General features: G+C 53.2%; 1 protein-coding gene across 1 annotated transcript in view; it reads right to left on the reverse strand.

The window, feature by feature from the left end:
- The window catches only part of LRFN2 (leucine rich repeat and fibronectin type III domain containing 2), a 178,385-nt gene extending 164,509 nt beyond the window's left edge, over positions 1 to 13,876 (reverse strand). The window contains exon 1 of the mRNA XM_053914390.2: positions 13,352 to 13,876. The gene's annotated coding sequence lies outside the window, so the exon portion shown is untranslated. The remainder of the gene's footprint in view (positions 1 to 13,351) is intronic.
- Positions 13,877 to 20,047: the final 6,171 nt, after the last annotated feature.

Genomic DNA, 20,047 nt, shown 5'->3' on the forward strand with positions numbered 1-20,047 from the left:
CCGTTCATGTTGAGGAGCTGGGGAGAGACACAAGGGGAGCTGAGCTGCGGCAGAGGGACCAGGAGTGTGGGGTGCTGGCGCTGGACAGCCCAGGTTCAAGTTCCAGCTCAGTTACTTCCTGGCTGTGGGACTCTGAACCAGTTACTTAACCTCTCCAAGTCTCAGGTTCCTCTTTGGTAAATTTGCATAAGAGTGTGTAATCCACAAGGTTTTGAGAGGATGAACTAGGATAGCCGATAGCATCTCTAAAGCCTGCCTGGCTCAGCTCAGCCAATGTGGGCAGCTGTGAGGGACCTACCCCAAGGGGGTCTAGAGTGGTGGTTAAGGACAAGGCAGGGGGATCAGACACCATGGCATTCAAATCCTGGCTCAGCCAGGGAGTTTCTGTGTGGCCTGGGTAGAGTGACCAACTCATCCCAACTGGCCTGGGACTTACATCGTTTTAAAAGTCGGGCATCCCAGGAATCCCCTCAGTCCCATGCAGACCAGGACAGTTGGTCACCTTAGACCCAGAGCAAATGCCATGGCTGCACAGAGGGAGGTAGCACCTACTTTGCAAAGGCAGTGGGGGAAGAAGTGAGAGGAGGCATGTGAATCACAGCATCGGCCAACACCTGGATGGCACACATCCTGGCCAGACCCTGCAGTGCTTGGGGGATGTCGCTCATGTCACACTCACGACAACCCCAGGTTCAGGCACTGGTGTTGGTCCCACTTTACAGAGGAGCAAACTGAGGCTCAGAGAGAAGTGACCTGCCCAAGGTCACACGGATAAGTGGAGTCACTGAGATCCAAACCCAGGCTGGCCGGTTTCTGGCCATCAATCGCTGTGCTCAATTACCCTCTCACAAAGCACATGCTCAACAAGGAGTAGCTATTAAAGAGAAAACAATGAACACATCACCCCTCTGAGGGATGTCCCAGTCTGTGTCCAGCACAGGGCTGAAGTCGATGATTCTGGGAGGAGTGTAAGGGTCCCCGTATCTTCCACTTGACACTTTGCTTGTTAGAGGCCCCATTAGCAAGGGGAGATTGGTGAGCGCCTGGCCGTGGGGCCGTGGAACCGGAGCCCCTCTTCCCATCGGGCCTACGGAAATACAGATGTGACGGGCTGTACTCCCTGCGGAATGGCTCAGAGGAGTCAGGGCCCGCTTCCAGGAAGGCAGCCCGGAGCAACTTCCTCGGGCCCAGGCCTGTTGTTCATCTCACCCTTGCCCCAGTAAAGGCCATGCAGATGCAGATGGCCCAGCAGGTCTGCCTGCTCTTCCCCACGAGTGAGAACATGCGGACAGTGAGATGAGCTTCAGAGCCACAGCAAGCTGTGTAACAGGACCCAGACTGCAGCCATGACAGCACTTCCTCAAGAGGAGGTGGGAGGCAGGGTACCTGAGGAGCCTGGAGAGGAAGAAAGAGCCTGTGGCTATGGTCCAGATGAACCCGGTGAGGGAGGGGCTTCAACCTGCAGAACACACAGGGCCCCCAGGCCCTGCCAGCACTTCCTCTGGCTTCCTCTGAGCCAGGCTGCGCCTGGAGAAGAGCCGAAACCCAAAGGGCAAAGGTAACTGCACAAAGGCAGTCGTGTGGGGCCCCATGGAGGTCAGGACAGCAGCTTCCTTCCCCAGAAAAGAAGGAAGACAGGACAGCTAGCGAGTCACCCGGCCAGGGCTCCCACCCCACCTGCTCTGCTCTATGCCTGCCCTTCTGCATTCGCCTGAGGACCACACTGGAGATATTGGGGTCCCAATGAGGCCCGAGGAACATGGTCCCCCGCTCTGGGGGCCATTTTCAGTTGCCATGAGGTCCCCTAAGCCTTTCCCTGGGGTGCAGTGACACTGTTACAAAAAGTAAGGGTGTGCAAGGACAAGAATGCCTCTTGCAACACTGTGAAGCCATCCACCTCTTGTAATTACCCTGTAATTAAATCGTGGATCAGAGCATGTGCCCAGCAACCGTGCTGCTTGGGTTTGAACCAAAGCTCTGCCCTCTGGAAAGCCACGTGACCTTGGGCAACCTTCTCCGGGCCTCCATTTTCTCACCTGTAAAAATAAACACGCCCCCCCTCACCCACCCCGAATTGATGTGGGGATAAAGTGAGTACATAAAGCTGACATTAGAACGGTGCTGGGCCCACCATAAGCATTCAATACCCAGGAGCCATTATTCTGATGGTATAACATAATTCCATCCAAGCATGACCTGGGCATTCCATTAGCATTGCTGAACTCCCGCTCCCCACCTTTAAGTGGAGACAACTCTGCTCGCCCTACTTCCTCACTGCCATGGCTCCACAGCAGACAGACATGGCTGGGAGTCAAGCTTTAAACACTACCAAGTGCTATATATACGTGGAAGGAGCGAATATAACGTACAGGCTAATATAAGGTAATATAAACATAATACTACAGGGTAACACGATACAGTGTAAGATAATACTCTACATTAAAACCTGCACTGAGAGAGAGACAAGACAGATGGAGAAAGAAAAGGAGAGGCAGAGAAAGGCCAAGTGAGGCAGGGACAGCGAGTGAGGGCTGAACTTCAAGAAAGGGGAATCAATGCCATACTACAATTTAAAAACCAATATGCAGTGAATATCAGGCCAGCACTGCAGAGCAGCAGCATCACAGGGGGACCAACCCGAGATAACTCACCCCAAGATGGGCCAGCTGCCAGCATCCCACTGACCTCCATGTAACTCAGAGTCCATAGCTCTTTCTTCCTGCCCAGGATTTATCCTGGAGCTTGGTACCTATAGTGCCTCCCAATCATGTGCCGTATTTACGTGGCCCGTGATTTATGAAACAGGCTGATCGCATATCCTTGGAAATGAGCTTGGGGTGTGGACTTCTCCCCCTGGGTGGGGAATTGGGCTGGGGCTTTGGTTAAGGCAACCTGGCTTTTTGCTTGGAGTGACTGGAAGGCCAGCTTCTTGCAGGATCCCATCCCCAGCTCTTCTTGTGGACCATGCCACATACTGGTCTCCATGGCCCCCTGGACCCCCATCCCCTCCCTGAGGTCACACACCCACATCCATCATCACCCCATGTCTTCCCTTAGACACTGACCAGAACACATTCCTGCACTCCAACTCCCCCAGAGTTCCCGAATCCCCACCCCACAAGCATAGCCTCCACACCTGCTTTGTCCCCAACCCAGGTCTAAAGTTGCCACTCCCCTCTTCTGTGTCCTGGCCTAAGGCCCTCTTTTCTGCCCCAGTGCTCTCCCAGATCCTGTGAACCAAAACAGCGAGCAGGTCCCTCTTCTACCACCAGGAACAGCCCTGGGGGACGGCTGTGGTGGGGTGGGAGGCAGGATACATGGCCAAGGGCATGTCTCTTTCTGGCCTTCTCTCCACCAGGATGAATCAGACGCTCCTTCTTCATAGAACGTCCCCAATCCAGGTCCCGCATCCCCTCTCAGAGCCCCTAGCCCAGTCCCAACCCCACCCCATCCCAGGACATTCGTGATGGGGTTTAGAGGATCCAAATAAGCATGCCCTGTGGCCCTGCCACTAACTCCCATCCCCCCCTGTGGCTCTGCCACTAACTCCCATCCCCCCTGTGGCCCTGCCACTAACTCCCATCCCCCCTGTGGCCCTGCCACTAACTCCCATCCCCCACAAGTTGTGTGTACAGACACAGCCTGCTTCACCGTGCCTGCTCTGTAGATCCGACCTGGACACAGAGACCTGGAGGGTTGTTTCCTCACCAATCTGATGCAACAGGAATGAGGCCCGGGTGGGAGGTTCAGTCCTGAACCCACCAGACATCTTCATCCAAACCCTCCTCCCTGAAATCACCCCGCCCCTCAGCTCAGCACCATGTGATGGTGGGGGGCAAAGAAAAACACAACTGGACCAAGAACCACTTAGTAACCTCCATGCCTCAGTTTACCCTCGTGTACAATGGACATAAGGACAGCATCTGTCTGTCCTGACTGCCTGATAGGATCGTCAGGAGGGTCAGATGAGAGCATGCAGAAAGTGTTACGAAATCCCTCGGGTTGCTGTTTGAGACCAGTGAAGCTGGTCCTCAGTGATTCCTGTCCACACTTCAGAAAATGCATGACTGTGTCTACTATGAATAACAACAGCTCACACTTACATAGTGTCCACCGGGAGCCGGGCATTGCTCCAAGCACTTGACATACAGTAATTCATTTAACCCCCCTAACAGCCCTACACAGCGGGTACTATAATTATCCCCATTTTGCAGATGAGGAAAAAGAGGCACAGAGCAATCTGTTCAGCTTCACACAACCGGGACCACAGAACACAGCTCTAGGAATGGGGGCCCCGTGCACGCATGCTTCCTGCATAAGAGAGGCTCTCAGGCCATGCAGTTAGTACCTAAGTGTTCCTGGATACAGTGCCATGTTTATCTGCTCCACCCTCCTCTTGGACATAAACTTCCCAAGGACAAGGAGCGGGCCTTCCTCCATCAGACGAAGACTTCTCAGACATAAGGAGCATGCCTCGCCCGTGTATAACCTGTCTGTGCTCTTCCCCTGCCAGATGGCCCATGCCCAGATCACGCCCATCTAGGCCTGCGGAACTGTCTTTGCCCCGTGCATTGGCCCTCATTTGCCGTGTGCTTAGAAGCTATGACTTTGGACAGAGGCTCCAGGATTTATATCTATTCTAGGGTCTCCCCTCAGTCCCTCTTCTCCCCAGTTCAGCCTCTGTGACACAGGTAATCAGGCCTTGTGTACGAGGGAGATTAAATGGGTCCTTTAGGGCCAGCTGTCCCTAAACTGGGACCACAACCCCCAAATCTCCCACAGATCTCTTCATCCCTCAGTTTCTATTCGGGTGAGATGGTAAGATGTCAGCTTAGTGTTGGGGCGAGGGAGGGATTTGGGAAAGCTGCTTGAGAGTGCATTTCTTAAGTGGACTCTACCACCACCACCACCATCACCAGCATAGTCAGCTTTAGGGCAAGTAGTTAATCACGAGTGACCTTCAGCTGAGTCCTGAGCAAATGAGCACACATACACACGTGTGCGTGGAAATGCAGGTGAGAGAGGGCACCAGAAGCAAGCCAGCATAGGAACCCTCACTATGCCCCACCTCCACCAAGCCCTGGAGTCCATAGGCAGGGCTGGAAAAAGTGCAGGAGAATAAATCAAATGATCGATGCGATGGAGGACCGCGTGTTCACACGGACTGGACTGGAGAGATGATCCATCTTTGCAGCATCCGGCCTGCTGGCAGCACACAGTAGGTGATCAATAACTGCTTGTTGAATTAAACTGGTTGGTGAGGACTGTTGACCAGCCAGTTATGAAAGGGATGAAGGAAGGAGTGTGGGCTTGATCACCAAATTCTAAACTGTCGGGCTCTCCTGACCTTAAAACAAAGTGTAGGACTTAGGGCCTCAAGAGGCAGGCAAGGCTGAGAACGCGAAAATGGCGTGAGTGAGTTGAGGCACATTCATGATGAACAAACACACCTTGATCCTTGAGAAGCATTATGAGAAACAGCCGTGAGTGGCCTTCTCAACCCTGTGAGGATGGAGATGGCCCAGTCCTCCCCTGCACCCTTTCTCAGTGGAAACCAGGCAGAATTGGGGCTGGAATGCCCACGGGGCTGAGCTAGGGTGGAATTTCTCAATTGCTGGAGGTTCGATGTGATTCAAAGAGAGCCACAAAGGAACAGTCACCAGGCGTGCACAAATGTCCCTACAGAGAAGGACACAGAAGACTCCTGCGCCAGCTCCATAGCCCCCTGTGTGACTCTCCCAGAACACAGTTTCCCATCTTTCACACAGGGACAAAACAGACCCTCCCTCCCTGTCTCCCAGGGCTGTTCTGCAGCAAGTGTAGTGACAAATGTGACACTGTGATATGACACTATCTGCTGTGGTGGGGAACTTCTAGACGGGGTCAGAAGTCTGGGTTCTCATCCTGGCTCTGCTACCTGTATGGCCGTTCTTAATCTGAGCCTGGTTCCTCATCTAGACAGGGAGGAGGCCAAAGTCGTGCCAGCAGAGCTCAGAGAGCTACAGGGACTGAAGGGACCATGCACAGAAATGCTTTGTAACGCAGTCAGTGCTCTGCAAAGGTGGAACGGCAGGGGCACTTGTCTTTGAGAGTCGCCGAGGAAGTGGTCAGGAGAGTGTGTGTTAGTGTGTGTCTATTCATGTGAGAGCATGTGTATGGTGTACAGGTACCAGACACATGTGACTGTGTGAGGGCATGTGCAAGTATATGTATGCACGTGCATCACATGCAAGTGTGTGTGTGCACGTATGTGTTTGTGGATGTAAGTGGAGAGGCATGCACGTGTATGTGAGAATGCATGTAAGGGCATGTGGTATGTGTGTGAGAGAGAGAGTGTGAGCATGTGGACCTGTGCATATTTGTGGGTGTGCGTGTGCACATGTGTGAATGTGTGTAGGAGTGTGTTTGTATGTGCACATGCATGTGTTGGAGTGGGGGAGGAAGGAAACACCCCCTCACACTGCAGCCCTGGGATCTTGGTCATTGGAAACTGAACCTCATAACGGGGTGTGAGGATGGCTAAGAGCGGTCAGAGGGTACCAGGCAGAGGGAAGCATCAGGTCAGCGCTCGCTGTCTGGAAGGAGAGCAAGAATAAAAGGAGGCTGGAGGAGCCTGGACCAGTCACTTCCAGGGCCTGGATGGCTCAGCAGATGTATCTTCACTCAGGCTTGTTCATGGACTTATAAGTAAAAGGCTCAAGCTGCTGACGGGAAGGGACTTGAGAGAGCACGCAGATCCTATTCTGCAGGTGAGGACGGTAAGGAAGAGGGGCTGGCCCAAGCCACCCAGCAAGTTCCTGGCAGAGATGAAAGAAGAATAGAGTCTCCCAGGACCAGTGCCCAGTGCCTGGTGCTGTACTAGTACCTCTAACTTTTATCTCCATGGCCCCAGGGAACCATCCACCCTCCCTCCTTCTGCCCCAGGAGGACCTATCTGGGTACGCTAGTGGCTTCATTGCAGAGGACACTGAGTCAAGAGATCAACTTTGCCCACCCACAAACCTTTGACACCTTATTAGAATGACAGGACCTCACAACCCTTGCTGGCCATTTGCAGGGGTCTCCAGGAGCTCAGAAATCAAGCATGCCTTCACCCACAGTGCCATCTTCCCTGGTGCCCCTATCTCTCTCAGCAGGCACTGAGACCCAAGCCAAAACTTGAGCCTCGCTCTCTCCCCAAGCTCCTCCAGGGTCCTGCAGGCTGCGTGACCATATGCCACTCATTTTGGAGGTCGGACAGAACCATACAAGAGCAAGACCCAATTTACAGCTACTCTGAATAGGCTCTCACATAGACCCCCGATATTAACTGGGGACCAGAGTAAACTGTCTCCCACCAGCTTATTTGACTAAAGCAGGGGAACATATCGGGAGGGTAGCCAGGAAGGAGAGTACCAGCTTTTCAGAAAAGGAACAGGAAGTGAGTCCTAAGGAAGGGGAGGTGGGAGGACCAACTAGATTTAGCATCCCCATGAGGTCTATTAGAGACCTGAGCTATGGAGAGACGGAAGACTGCTCCACGTGGCCTAGACTGAAGTGGGGTATAGGAAGGGCTGTGTTGAGGGGAGACGGCGCAGGAGGGAACTACAGAAGGGAGAGGCATTGAGAGAGACTCAGCATTCTGCTTCTCTTGTTGTCTGGGCAGAATGACTGTGGCGTAGCTCCTGCCGGTGCGTGAGTTAATGTAGGACATGCCAATAATAAGTGCGCTGGATTCTAAAGAACCCAATTTGGGGATTTTGCTGTCTCATATTTCAGGGCTGCCCTGTTAATACGGGACCACCACATGGAGACCCAAACTGTACTGCAGACACTCCCAAGCAAACTGACAAATTGTAAGAGCCCCTTTTGTTGCTGAATCCAGCTTGACACATTTTAACACCTAAATCTTGTCTCTACAGTTCAGTCTGTCCCTCAGGTGGGTTTGGGCCCCATTAGCCTTGGGCTTTGGGAATATTCAAGAAAGCAGCTCAGATCTGCCCAAGTCAAAGAAGCCCTGGTCTTCCGTTCCTTGTAAGCCGCACACAGCCTGTGCCTCCTCTGCGGCACCCTCCCCACTTCTCACAACCTGCACTGCAGTGCAAGGAAACCACCCAGAAAAGAACAAAGACGAATAGATCCCGACAGGTGTAGACAGTATCACTGACTAAACTTTCTTGGTGCACTTGGACTCAGTCGTTAAACAAGCCGGTGACCCAGCGCACAGTTGTCTCTGGTCTGACTTCTCCCCTCTTTTCCTTTGGCCCTAGCCTCCTGCTGGGGGCAGTGCACCCAACCCTGCCCCTCCCCCACCGGGATAAAGTGGAGATGCTTGTTGCGGGGGGGGGGGGGGGGGGGGGGGGTGTCTGCGGGGGGGGGGGGGGGGTTTGCGTCTCTAGTCTGCTCCAGGCAGCGGCAATGCTGCTGGTCCACCGACCACACTACTGACAGGCCAGAGTGACTCTGTCCTCCTCACCATCTCCTGGATTCTCTCTGCCTCAGTCATCCATCTTCTTTTCTAATCCTAATCTGTTAAACTGAGCATTCTCAACGGAGGCAACAGCGCCCCCAGGGGGCAAACATTGGTCCTTGGGAGGGGTGGAAAACAATCTAACTCTTTGTATGTAAAGCACGGATACACGTCACAGTACATAAACAGATACATGGTACGTCTGTGGTATTTCAATTGTATGAGGGGTGCAGTTAGGAAAAAAAGTGGCCAAAAATGACCCCTTGGAGGGAGCAGTAGTGAAAAAAGGTCAAGAAACAGCGGCCTAAGGAAAATGCCCTCTGCCCACTCTGTGCCAGAGTTTCAATGGTGGCCGTCTGAATCCAAAAGGAGAGTTATACGTATCAGTGTGTTCCTTTCTGGTTGTGGTCTGCTACCAATCCCACCCAATTATCTGGACCACAGGCCCCTCTTCTGCAGGTTCGTTACCATCCCTTTTCCCAGAAGGCGCAGGGCTAGTTGGCCTATCATCTCACTGATTAACTCACACACGGAACTGACACATGAAAGCCGACCTTTAATGCCTTCATACCTGGGCATTGTCACACTTGATATTTTAGTTACTTGGTCTAAATTAGAAGGGAGTCACACATACAGGGTGATTAAAAGCAGATTTACAGTTGTGAGTATGCAAAACACAGAGTCTATTCGTGTATTATTATTTATTAATCATTGTATTATTTTCCACACGAACCGCCGTGAACCTACTTTTGCCCCACCCTGTACAACTCTTGAGTGCTAAGAGGCTTGTTTAGTGTATGAAGCCCATTCACAAGGCAGCCTTGCCCTAACGTCAACCCTGGGAAGTGAGCGTTAGCATCCTGATTCATCCGTCGGGAAGCCAGACCTCAGGGGAGCAGAGAGAGTTCCCTCCCACCCAGGTCACACACACGCGGCAGTGTTGGGTGGCAGGACTTGCAGTCCAGGCCAGGGCTTGCCCCACTGTCCTGTCGTCTGTGCTGTCCACAAGGGTGGTGCTGTTGGATGGGAGCATTGGAACAGCTGGGCATGAGTGGGCAGGGTGGGAAGCAATGCCCGTGGAGATGGTGGGCTCTGCAGGGCCCTGTGATGGGGGCTCTGAAGTGGCCGCCCCACCCGGGCCAGGAGGCCAGCAGGCTTAAAGAGGTGCCAGTCTCAGGTGTCTACCTATCCTCACAGTGGAGGAGACGCAGTATGTTGGAATTACGAGTGTGGGCTCTGAATTCAGGTGACATGAGAATGGAGTGACAATTCTGCCACTTCCTAGCTACCTGGCAGGAACACACTTCTCTGAACCCTGGTTTTCTTACTGGTAAAGTGGTGGTAATAACAGTGACAATTTCAGAGGAGTGAGAGAATTTCATGAGAGAATAATGTCAAGTTCTTAGATTTGTGCCTGGCATATAATAAGCATTCAAAATAGTGTTTGAAAGAGCTGGTTAATAGCCTAAGAAATTTCTTGGAATATCCATTCTACTTGTCCAGTACCCCACCCCTTAAGCTTCCCAAATTCTCGATGACCTCTGAGAATTTAAAAGAAAACAAAATCTCTCTAGACTTCTATGAACTTTTACTATTCCTGAAATCCTCACCTCCTCCAGGAAGCCATCCTGATTGCTCTCATCCTAAGCACTCTAGACAGGGCTACTCTTCCTGGTCTCTATCTCCAGACCTGACTGCCTACTTTCTGAAAATACATTTTCTTAAGCCTTCCCATATTGTGGGACCATATTGTAGGCCTCTCTCTCCACCCCAGTTTCATTTGGTTCATTAGTCAGACCCTGCTAGATACATATTTGGGTCTGAGCTCCTCTGCCTGACTGGGTGTGGCCCCCAACTCCACAGAAGGGACCCAGGTCCAAACACAGGCCCTGTACAGACCCCCACCTGGACCTGAGACCACCCCTGTGAGGCCAGTCTTGGGGCAGAAAGAGGCAGAGTCACAGAGGAGAAGCAAGGGACTGGGCTCTGGGGGATATTTCACACTCGAGCTTCAGATGGAAACGGGTGACAGATGACAACTGTAAGACACAGCGTCGAAGCATACCGAGCAAGCGTGAGGGAGGCTGTAAAATTCCAAAGCAAACAAGCGAGAGGGAGGGCAGCAGGTGCCACAGCCTCCGAGGTGGAATTTGCTTCTGGAATATCAATTCCCAGAGTTTTCCCGAGGGCTTCCCGGAGTCTCTTCATGATCACCTTCCACTCGACCGCATCAAACCCTCCGGGCAGCTCTGTGACTGGAGGAGGGTAGGGCACTACCCTCCGTGTCTCGGACGGACCCCCTCCCGACCCTGCCCCTCCAACCCAACACTCCTCCAGGTCTGAGCAGGGGCTTGGGGAGCGCCAGGACAAACACGGGGCCATAATGCATCTGTGAGGTGCCTGCTATTCTTTCCGTTCACCAGATGAAAACACAGACGCTCCAGGGGTTAATGAACAAAGCTGTGGCAGAGCCAGAATTTGAACACGGGCCCTCCAAGTTTAGGTTCTACTCCATTAAATGACAACTCAATCCCGTTAAATAACTTGAGCCCTAAAATGACAACTATGCCCAAAGAAACATCACAAAACACCCAAATTGGTGTTGTGTTTGTCCAGGGCCTAACTCCACTTGGCTAGCTCTATTTTTTTTTTCTATGTCTCTGCTTTCAAGCTAGCAGCCGCCCCCATAAAAATAGGAATGCCCTGGAAGCCAATCACTGTGCCCATCTCCTCCTAGGACAGGGGACTTTCTGAAGGAGAACAGGCCCTGCTCCACCCCACAGCCTGGAGACACTTGACAAGCCCAGCACTTGGTCAGAACCCCAATTCTTGATTTTACTTGAGATCTGCAGCCCAGACAAGGAAGGTGATTTCCACACCAGGGACTGGGTGGCCAAAAGGCTGCTTGGTTCTCCCAGGGGCCCCACCTACCTCGTCTGCATTTCCTACCCCATCCACCCTCCTTCTCCTCCTCAGTGTTGCCTCCTGGAAGCTCCCTTTCCCCGTCCCCAGGACACACTCCCCAGCTTTTCAGATTCCTGGGCCTGGGAAAGGAATGGGAACATCAGAGAAGCAAGGAACCTGAGCCCCAGTGCAGACTGGCACCCATCCAGCCCCACAGGGGACAGAGCTAGGAGCCCACCTCCCAGGGAGGAACTGCCAGAGGTTGAAACCGAAATGCCAAGTTTGTTCCTTGTATTCCCCAGACCAAGGGCAGGAAGATAAGTAATTCCATTCCTGGGCAGAAATAGGGCCAGACACTAAACTGAGGGCCAGGCAGAGGGCCTGAGCAGAAGCATGTGAGGGGCCTTAGGAGAAAAATGGAACTCTGCACTCCCAGCCAGAGTGTTGAGGGAAAGACGACATTCCAGCGTCAGCAGAAGAGCTGGCAGCGGGCATGGCCCACGGAGGCTGCAGTCTCCAAACGCAGGCCCTCACAAGCTCAAAGTCCACCCTGCACCACTCCGACCCCCTTCAGCCTCCCTGGGAGCAAGTCCTACAGCTTGCCAGGCTCCGCTTTGTGTGGTTGTATGAGCCCCTTGCCGAGAGACGGTGGTCGCTAGCACAGGGGCGCAATCTCCAGACACAGGTTCTTAGCTCCCAGTATCCCCACAATATCCCCTCAGCTTCCTCACCATGAGTTCCAACCAGCCATGTACAACAGCCCTCCTAGAACCTCCCGCCCTGGTCCCAGGGAACTTCACAGCTCAGACTGGCGGTTTCCTCCCTAGCTTTGCTCCTCCCCAGCTGCGGGGGGCCAATTTCCTGGAGTCACCCCCTCCCCCAGCCCCACAAGGCCAATCAGCCCACAGCAGCCACAGAGGTCCCCTCCCTGACACACACACACACACACACACACACACACACTGTGGCAGGGCAGAGGGCTAGCATCTACAGCCATGCCTGCAAACTCCAGCTCAGAGTGCCCGCTCAGATAAGCTCCCCGCAGGTGTCTTTCTGTCTGTGGACATCTCCCCACACGCTTGGTGTTGGCCTGGCTCTGCTGCCTCTGCTCAGGCTCTCTCTTCTTTCTCCCTCCTCTTTCTCCCGGGCTCCGGCTTTCAGGGGCTCTGTCTCTCTCTATGTCCTTTGTACTGGAGTGACAGGGAGACGGGCAGGACACCTCCCTGTAATTGCCTACGGTCTGTGCAGAGCCAGGCGCTGCCGGTTTGGGAGCTCTCCACCGGCTCTGCCTCCTCCCTGCCCAGGCTAACCATAGAGCCAGGGCAGGGCTGGGTGGGAGACAGACCTACCAACCAAGCACAGCTAATGCCAGTTTCCATATTGCTTCATCATGCCATCCTGATGCCCCAAGCTGCACACACACAATCCCCCTGGTCTCCCTCCCTGCCTTCTGCCTGAGACAGGATAGGGTCCCTGAGTCTGCCCTACTTGCCTCCCCAAACTGCAATGAAGCCTTCCTTCTCTCCAGGAGCGCTGAATCAAGCTCTCCGCTGGGTTCTACCCTACCCACCCAGCCCAGAGAGAGCCAGGAGCCCCGGAGGTCGACCCAGCAGCCCCTAGCAATAGCTGGGGACAGGCCTTGCCAGTGGGGAGATGCAACAGAGTGGCCTGACGGCAAAGTTCTCCCGCTGCTTCCCTGTTTCCATCTATCAGGGTTCCTGTCTCTTTCTCCTGCCCTCCGGCTTCACAGGGACCGCTCCCCGCCTGCTCCTCACCAGAGTTTCGCCCCCACTATGGAACAGAAGAAAGAAAAGGAAGCCTCCGGTGATACGGATGGGCGAAAGGAGAAAACGGTGTCCGCACGAGTGCCCGCATGAGGGAGTCCTCAAGTGGAAAAGGAAGGGATGCAAAGTTGCCGGTTCCCCGGGTGCGTTCAGCCCCGCACCGAGCCCTAGCAAACACCCCGATCGCGGAGACGCAGCGGCGGTGACCACTCACCTGGGCGAGGCAGCATCTACCCTTGGCTAGGAGGCACCGCGGCCGGCTGCGCGGGGCACCCGGGCTCCCCGTTGCGGCCACGCATCCTTCCCCGCCCGACACAGGCTGGAGCTAAGCCCTCGGCTCTGGCGAACGCAGGCAGATGGTGGCCTCGGACGTCCACGCGGGGAGAGCCCTGAGCGGCTTATTCAGTTATATCCATGGCATTTAGCAAGAAAGGAGGAAAAAGCCCAACTTGTTCTCTTCGCTTCCAGATTAAATAATAATAGTAGTAATAATAATCCCTCCCTAGGAAGACGCCGGTAGGATTTTCCAGATCGAAGAACCCCGGGCATTTCTAGGCAACTCGAGCATCTTGGAATGTGGGGTGTCTTCAAGTTCAAACGAGCCAGCCGGGGTGTGTGTGTGAGTGTGTGTGTGCGCGCGAGGGCCAGCCAGGCACTCACACCCACACGCACACACACAAACACACTTCTCCGCACTCCCGTCGTGCACACTGCCCCCCGCGCGCGCGCACACGCGCTCCCGATCACACACACACACACATGCACAGCGATCACTCGCGCAGACGGAGGAGGCAACCGGCGGGCTGCGGAGGCAGCGCGGGGCCAGCGGTGAGGGAAGCCAGGCGGCGGTGCGCTCCGTCCCCGCGGAGCTCTCCGCCGTGGCCGCCCCCAGTGGCGGCCCGCGGAGGTGCAGGGGCGGGGAGCCAGCAGCGGCGTCTGCCGCCCCGCGCATCCCCTTCCACGCCGACCACCGCTGCCGCCGAAACTGGAACGATCGCGGCCCCGCGGCGGTTGTTGGCCGCGGGGACGGCGAGGCAACAGGCTGACCAGCGGGATCCGGAACAAGGGGCGGGAGTGCGCCACGGCCGCGGTGCTGGGGGGGAGGAGGCGGGCGGGCCCGGAGCCCGGGGAGCCGGGAGGTCTGGCTCAGCCGCACGGGCGGCCCCTGCGCCAGGCGAGAGGGGCTGCCCGGGATGTGCCACTGCAGCCGGCGCCGGTGCTGCCGCCTCACGTGCGGAGCTTGCGGTGCAGCCTTTAGCCCTCGGTGCAGCCTTTAGCCTGCCGCCTGCCGGAGGAAAATCCGCGCGTTGGCCCCGGGCTGGGGGCGGTGGGGGGCGGGATGGGGGGATCCCAGCCCTGGACCCCTCTGGTTCCCACACCCTAGGAGGGACCTATGAAAAATGAGAGCCTGATGAACGCACATACATGCATTAAGGCTTCTTGTGACTCTCACTGGAATCTGTGAGGTGTGCACCGAAATTATTTGGGGCATCTTTACAACTATTCGCTCGTTTGATCCTCCCATCAACCCTCGTTTGACATATGAGGGAACTGAGGTCCAGAACAGTAAAGACACTTGTCCAAGGCAAGCGGCGGGTAGTTGAGTCCCTACTCCAAACTGAGTAAAGACGTGGCATCAGAAGGTATGGTCTGGCCAGGACCTCATCTTCCTTTGGTCCTTCCCTCTGCCCACTAGGACCAGCAGCAACCCGTTCCTGGGGAAGGTAGGACTGATCTCTGCCTTTCTGAGCTTCCTAAGAGGTAGGTGTGTGTACATTTCCTACTGAAGAGACTTAAATTTAGAAATTCCTGCTTGTACTGCAGCCGGTAAATCCAGGGGCAGGGAGAATGTCTCAGTTGATCTCCTCTCCTGCACCTCCCTTGCACCTGTCCCAGATACCCACAGGGAGGCACATGTGCCGTGTGGATATGTCTCTGCAGCTCAGGGTGGACTCAGCTGGATAAATCTGTAATATAAGACCCTGCCTCCTGTCTAGGCACATGGTGGGGGGGAGCACGGGTGCGTACCTGCAGAAGCCCAGGCACCTTGGCCCCATGTACTCGGCACCCTCACCATGTGCACCCAGGGAAAATGCCTGATCACCTTGTTGCAGACCCTGAAAGACAGGCCCTTCCCTGCAGGGATCTGGAAAGCCCGGTGGCTGGGGGGGGGGGGGGCGCGTTGTGGAGGACAAGGCCAAGACGAAGCTCAAGGTATGTTAGAGTGGGCTGGCACAAGAAAGGAGAGGCAGAAGTGGGGTGCTCAGGGACAGAGGTAGAGAGAAATGAGAAGGGGAGGAAGGAGGAAAGAGGCGGTGAATGGGAGGAGTTGGGGTATAGGAGGATGTGAAGGGCAGAGGAAGAGGAAGGGTTGAAAGAGAGGGATCAGCATGGAGGGTGTTTTCTTCATTGCTTACCTGTGGTTTTGCATCCCATAGGTGGGGGCTACCGAGGACAGGGTGAAAGTGGAAGGAAGAACTATAGCTCAGGCTCCAGTCTCTGAATTCCCCAAAGGGTCAGGGCAGTAGGCTAGGTTATCTTTTTACCCCACAGTCACCCAAGAGAGGATCAGAATCTAGTGGCAAGGAGAGGACCAGGTTGGCAACAGAGTAGAGATGGACCCGCTCTCAGAAACCAACAAAGCATTGGGATGCTGGGAAGGAGGGGCCGGGCCCCCAGGGATGCTGGAGGTATGGCCCAATCTCTGCTCCAAAGTGAACTCAATTCCCCATCGAGAAGTTTTCCCAGCTCAGAGGAGGGAATGAATATTCCATGAAGAGCTAGGACTGGGTCATTTCTTGCACTTTGGGTAATTCTGAGGACAACTGGTTTATTTTTCTAATTATATTTGCCTCAGCCTGAACTGAGCACTGCGCTAGGAGTCAGGTGGCCTGAATGCTCACCATGGCTTTGTATTAATAAGCAATGTGACAAGTCCCTTCCCTTCAAAGGGGTTAGACTGTGTACTCCCTAATGGCCTGTCCATCTCTAGGAGCCCCTGAGCAACGCTGGCAGACAGAACAGGGTGGGCACCTGAATGCATCTTGGAAGGCCAAGAGAAAACCAGTCTGGAGTCACTATTCACCATAGAAAATCCCCAGAAGATAACTCACACTTAGAAAATGGAAAGGTGAACAATGGTGGATCTCTTGGGTCCTTGAGCAAGTCAGAAAGGCTGTGTAGGAACACTGCTGGGGCTTTTCCTGGTCCCTGACCACAGTCTGAGAGAGAGAGAGAGAGAGAGAGAGAAGGGGAGAGAACAGCTTGTATACAAGCCATTCTAATGATGGGCATCTGGAATCGTCTACATTCCACATTTTCACTCTTCTAAATAACCCTGTGATGAACATCTTTGTACCTTAGTCTTTGCCCACATTCTTGGGCTAGATTTCCTGAAATAGACTCACTGGGCCAAAGGACATGAGCATTGCAAGGCTCCTGTAGGCACTTCTTTGTTTCAGCTCTAGAGTCACGGCACTGAAGTGGAGGGCAGATAAACAATTTCCCAGAGAGCTCCCAGCAGGTGCTAAAGGATGTTTTCACACACCCTTTCCTGTCTCTGTGCAGCACAGCCCTGTGCCTTGTGCTTCTCTCTGCACGTCACGGCCACACCGCACTCTTGAATAAACTCCGGTGCCTCAACGTGAAGAAGGTCCATGCTCTCCCTGCTCCCCCCACCGGGACTCCTCTTCACTTGCCCTCTGGGCACTCATGACCAGATGGGCACATGGTGGGCTCTCAATACCCACTTGCTCAATGAGATGACAATGACTGATAAGAAGAGCTCTCAGGAGGGGCAGGAGGTCAAGAGGCATTCAGCCTGAGGAAGAGAAGGTCAAGTGGGCCCAGGTCTTCATAAAAGATAGGATCATCCCTTGTGCAAAGGACTATGGGGAGCCTATCTCTTCTCTGTACCCACTGAATCTGAAAAAGAGGGGGAATTTGTGTAAAAAATGGTGAGGGGCAAGGATTCATGTTACACAACAAGACAGAACCAGATGCCTGAGACCATGGAATCACAAGGGCAATCTGTACTCCCAGGAATGTACTAGAAGCTTCTCAGAGTCTCCCTTGACTCCTCGTGGACTGAAGAGTGACTTTGTGGGCCAGGGAAATAACGGAGGTCCTGGGGCACAGCCTCATAAGGCCTTGGGATCTCACCCCACTCAGTCTACAACATGGACTGGAAGCTGGGAGCCAGTCCTAAATTCTTAGCACCCTATTTACTCCCCTTCACCCAGGACCAACAGCTGGCCGAAGTCCCAGTGTATCCCACGGGGCATGTAGAACTCCAGTGAATGCATCCTCAGGAGCTGAAGCCCAGCCCTGGAGGGGACTTTCTGAAGATGCAGAATGAGTGTCTTAATCCTGCAGTGCCCTTTATCCTGCTCCCTTCCCCAAAGGCAGGGGGAAGAAGCAGGCAAATAAATTCTTACTAGTATGCATATGTATTCCCAGATTCCTTAACAGAATGACTAACACCACCTACAGCCATTAGCTTGAGTTTGTTTTCTAAATCAAGTTTATTTTTCATCATCAAGCCCTCTGTTTGCCTCTCCCCCACCCCCAGGCCCCATGAGCTCCCTTCACAACCGCATCCTCTTGCTCATGGTGCATCAAAGGGTCAGACAAGCCTGGGAGATCGTAGTCAATGAACAGAAAAGTCTTCACCTCCTAGCACATTACTGTATGCTGCCAGGGACAAGACAGGGAAGAGGAAGACAGAGTCTATTCCTGGAGAGAAAGGACATAAACCAACCCTGGCACAATGCCTTGCAGTTCATTGAAGAGCATTCCCAAATGCTACCTCATTTGTTTATCACAACAATCACATGAAATGGGTCATTATCCCCATTTTACAAACAAAGACATTAAGTCCTATACAGGTAACATTACAGCTCCAAGAGCTTGGAGCTCTTGGTGGATGACGCTGGATTTCAAACAAGTCTTCTGACTCCTCATCCCAGCCTCCTTCCTGTGTATGAGGCCACCTCTCCGGTACTAACTGGCCTGAATGCACTGGCTGTCAAATTCCTGGAGCCACCTGCAAGGCAGTAAATATTTGGTGAATGTGGTGCAGCTGGAGAAACCCACCTCAAACTGTGAGGCAGTGTGGTAGAAAGAGCACCAGAGGGGAAGATAGAGGATCTGGATTCTGGTTCTTTAGTGCAAGCTGGGTAAATTCTCCCTCTCTCGGGGCCTCAACTTCTCCATCTCTAAAATGGGAAAGTGGGGGCTAAATGTTCTCTAGTATCCGATGAAGAGCAATCAAGAAAACAGACATCCAGAGAAGATGAAACAACAGATGCCTTGACTTCCTTGGCTCTTGCCTCCTACCAGGGAATCCCCAAACCTTAAGTGTGGGTATTGAAGCCAGAAACACTGAGTTCTAGGACGAGTACCCAGGAGAATCTGGAAGGATCACAGCTCTTAGCTACTCCCTCCTCCATACTCTTGCCACAGCCGTTCCAGGACTTCACCAGACTGCCCTGCCCTCCCAGCCCCCTGTCTTGTCACCAGGAATGTAACAGTAAGAGTCCCAGCCAGCATTTAGGGTACACTGTATGCCAGCCAGTTCTCTCTTCCCTCGACAATGGTTATTTTATTTAATTCTCACCAAAACTTTATGAGGCAGGTACTGTTATTGTCTTCATTTTGCAGACATGGAAACCAAGTCACCGAGAGGGCCCTTGCTAGGTCAGAGGGCTGGCAGGTAGCAGAGCCACTGTTCTAAGCCTGGAACTCCAGAGCCTGTGCCAGACGTGACTGGCTGTGAAGTAAACTTGTGTGAGGAAAATCACTGTCCCCATCTCCCAAATGGACAGGGCAGGCTCCCTCCCTTCACACCAGCTCCTAGTCCTTCTTTCACCTCACTCTGCCTTCTTTTGTGTATTGTTTGGAACACAGAGTCATGAGCATGTGGTTTGTTTTATAATCTAGTCAACGGTGGAAGTACAGCTATTGTCATTTATGTCCCTGCCCTACCATCCTTCACCCAAGAGATTGATCACAGCAGGAATTGAGCGACTGCAAAATTCTTCCCATGCCTTAATCAAGCCCTCGACTTTACTTTCAAGGGGACTTGAAGAGAGGTGCAAAAACCAAGCTGCTTTTGGTTCCAAGAAGGACATTAATCCAACGTCATCTAATAAAACTGCCTTTGTGCATTTCAGGCGAAAAGTACAGAAAAGGACTAAGCGGATCTCAGCTGTGGCCCCATCCTGCGCTCTGGTGGTGCTGACCAGCTACATATCCAAAATGACACTGATAAAAAAGAATAAGGTAAAAATAAAAGTGTTTGGGAAATTTCTGTATTTCCAGAATAAAAAGATCACATCCAAGCAAGAAAATCAAATAATCAACAGCAACAACCATAATCAAGGAGGTGTTGACATTTGAATGACACTCGAAAGAGGGATAGATAGCATTTGGGGGGTAAAGATGAGAGAAACTGGCTGTCCATTTGGGGGTAACAGTTCAGGCGAAGGCAAAGAGGCAGGACAGTACAGTGCGTGGAGGACGTGGGAAATTTTCCAGTGTGACTGAAGCAAGGGCGGAAGAAGGCATGGCGGTGAGGACTGTGGGCTCTGCATACAGGCTCTCTTGGTTTAAATTCAAGTCCCTCACCTGTAAGGGAAGTTACGTTAGCTAGTTGCCGAGTCTCTTTGTGGTTACATTTCTTCATCAGTAAAGCGGGAATAATGATAGTGACAATGTCACAGGTAGATGAGACATTTAAATGACAGGACTTTAGACTACTAGCGTGATACATAAGAAATTTCAAGAAGTGGTCATTGTTGTTATTCATGTTATTATCATTCAAGAGCGTAGTGGGAAATAAGAGAGCAGAATAGGTTGACACTGCCAGGAAGATAACGTGTTTAAGTCCCTTTTATGCAGATAACTTGGC

This window comes from Desmodus rotundus, chromosome 11, assembly GCF_022682495.2.
Source record: "Desmodus rotundus isolate HL8 chromosome 11, HLdesRot8A.1, whole genome shotgun sequence".
In the NCBI taxonomy this organism is placed as follows: Eukaryota; Metazoa; Chordata; class Mammalia; order Chiroptera; family Phyllostomidae; genus Desmodus; species Desmodus rotundus.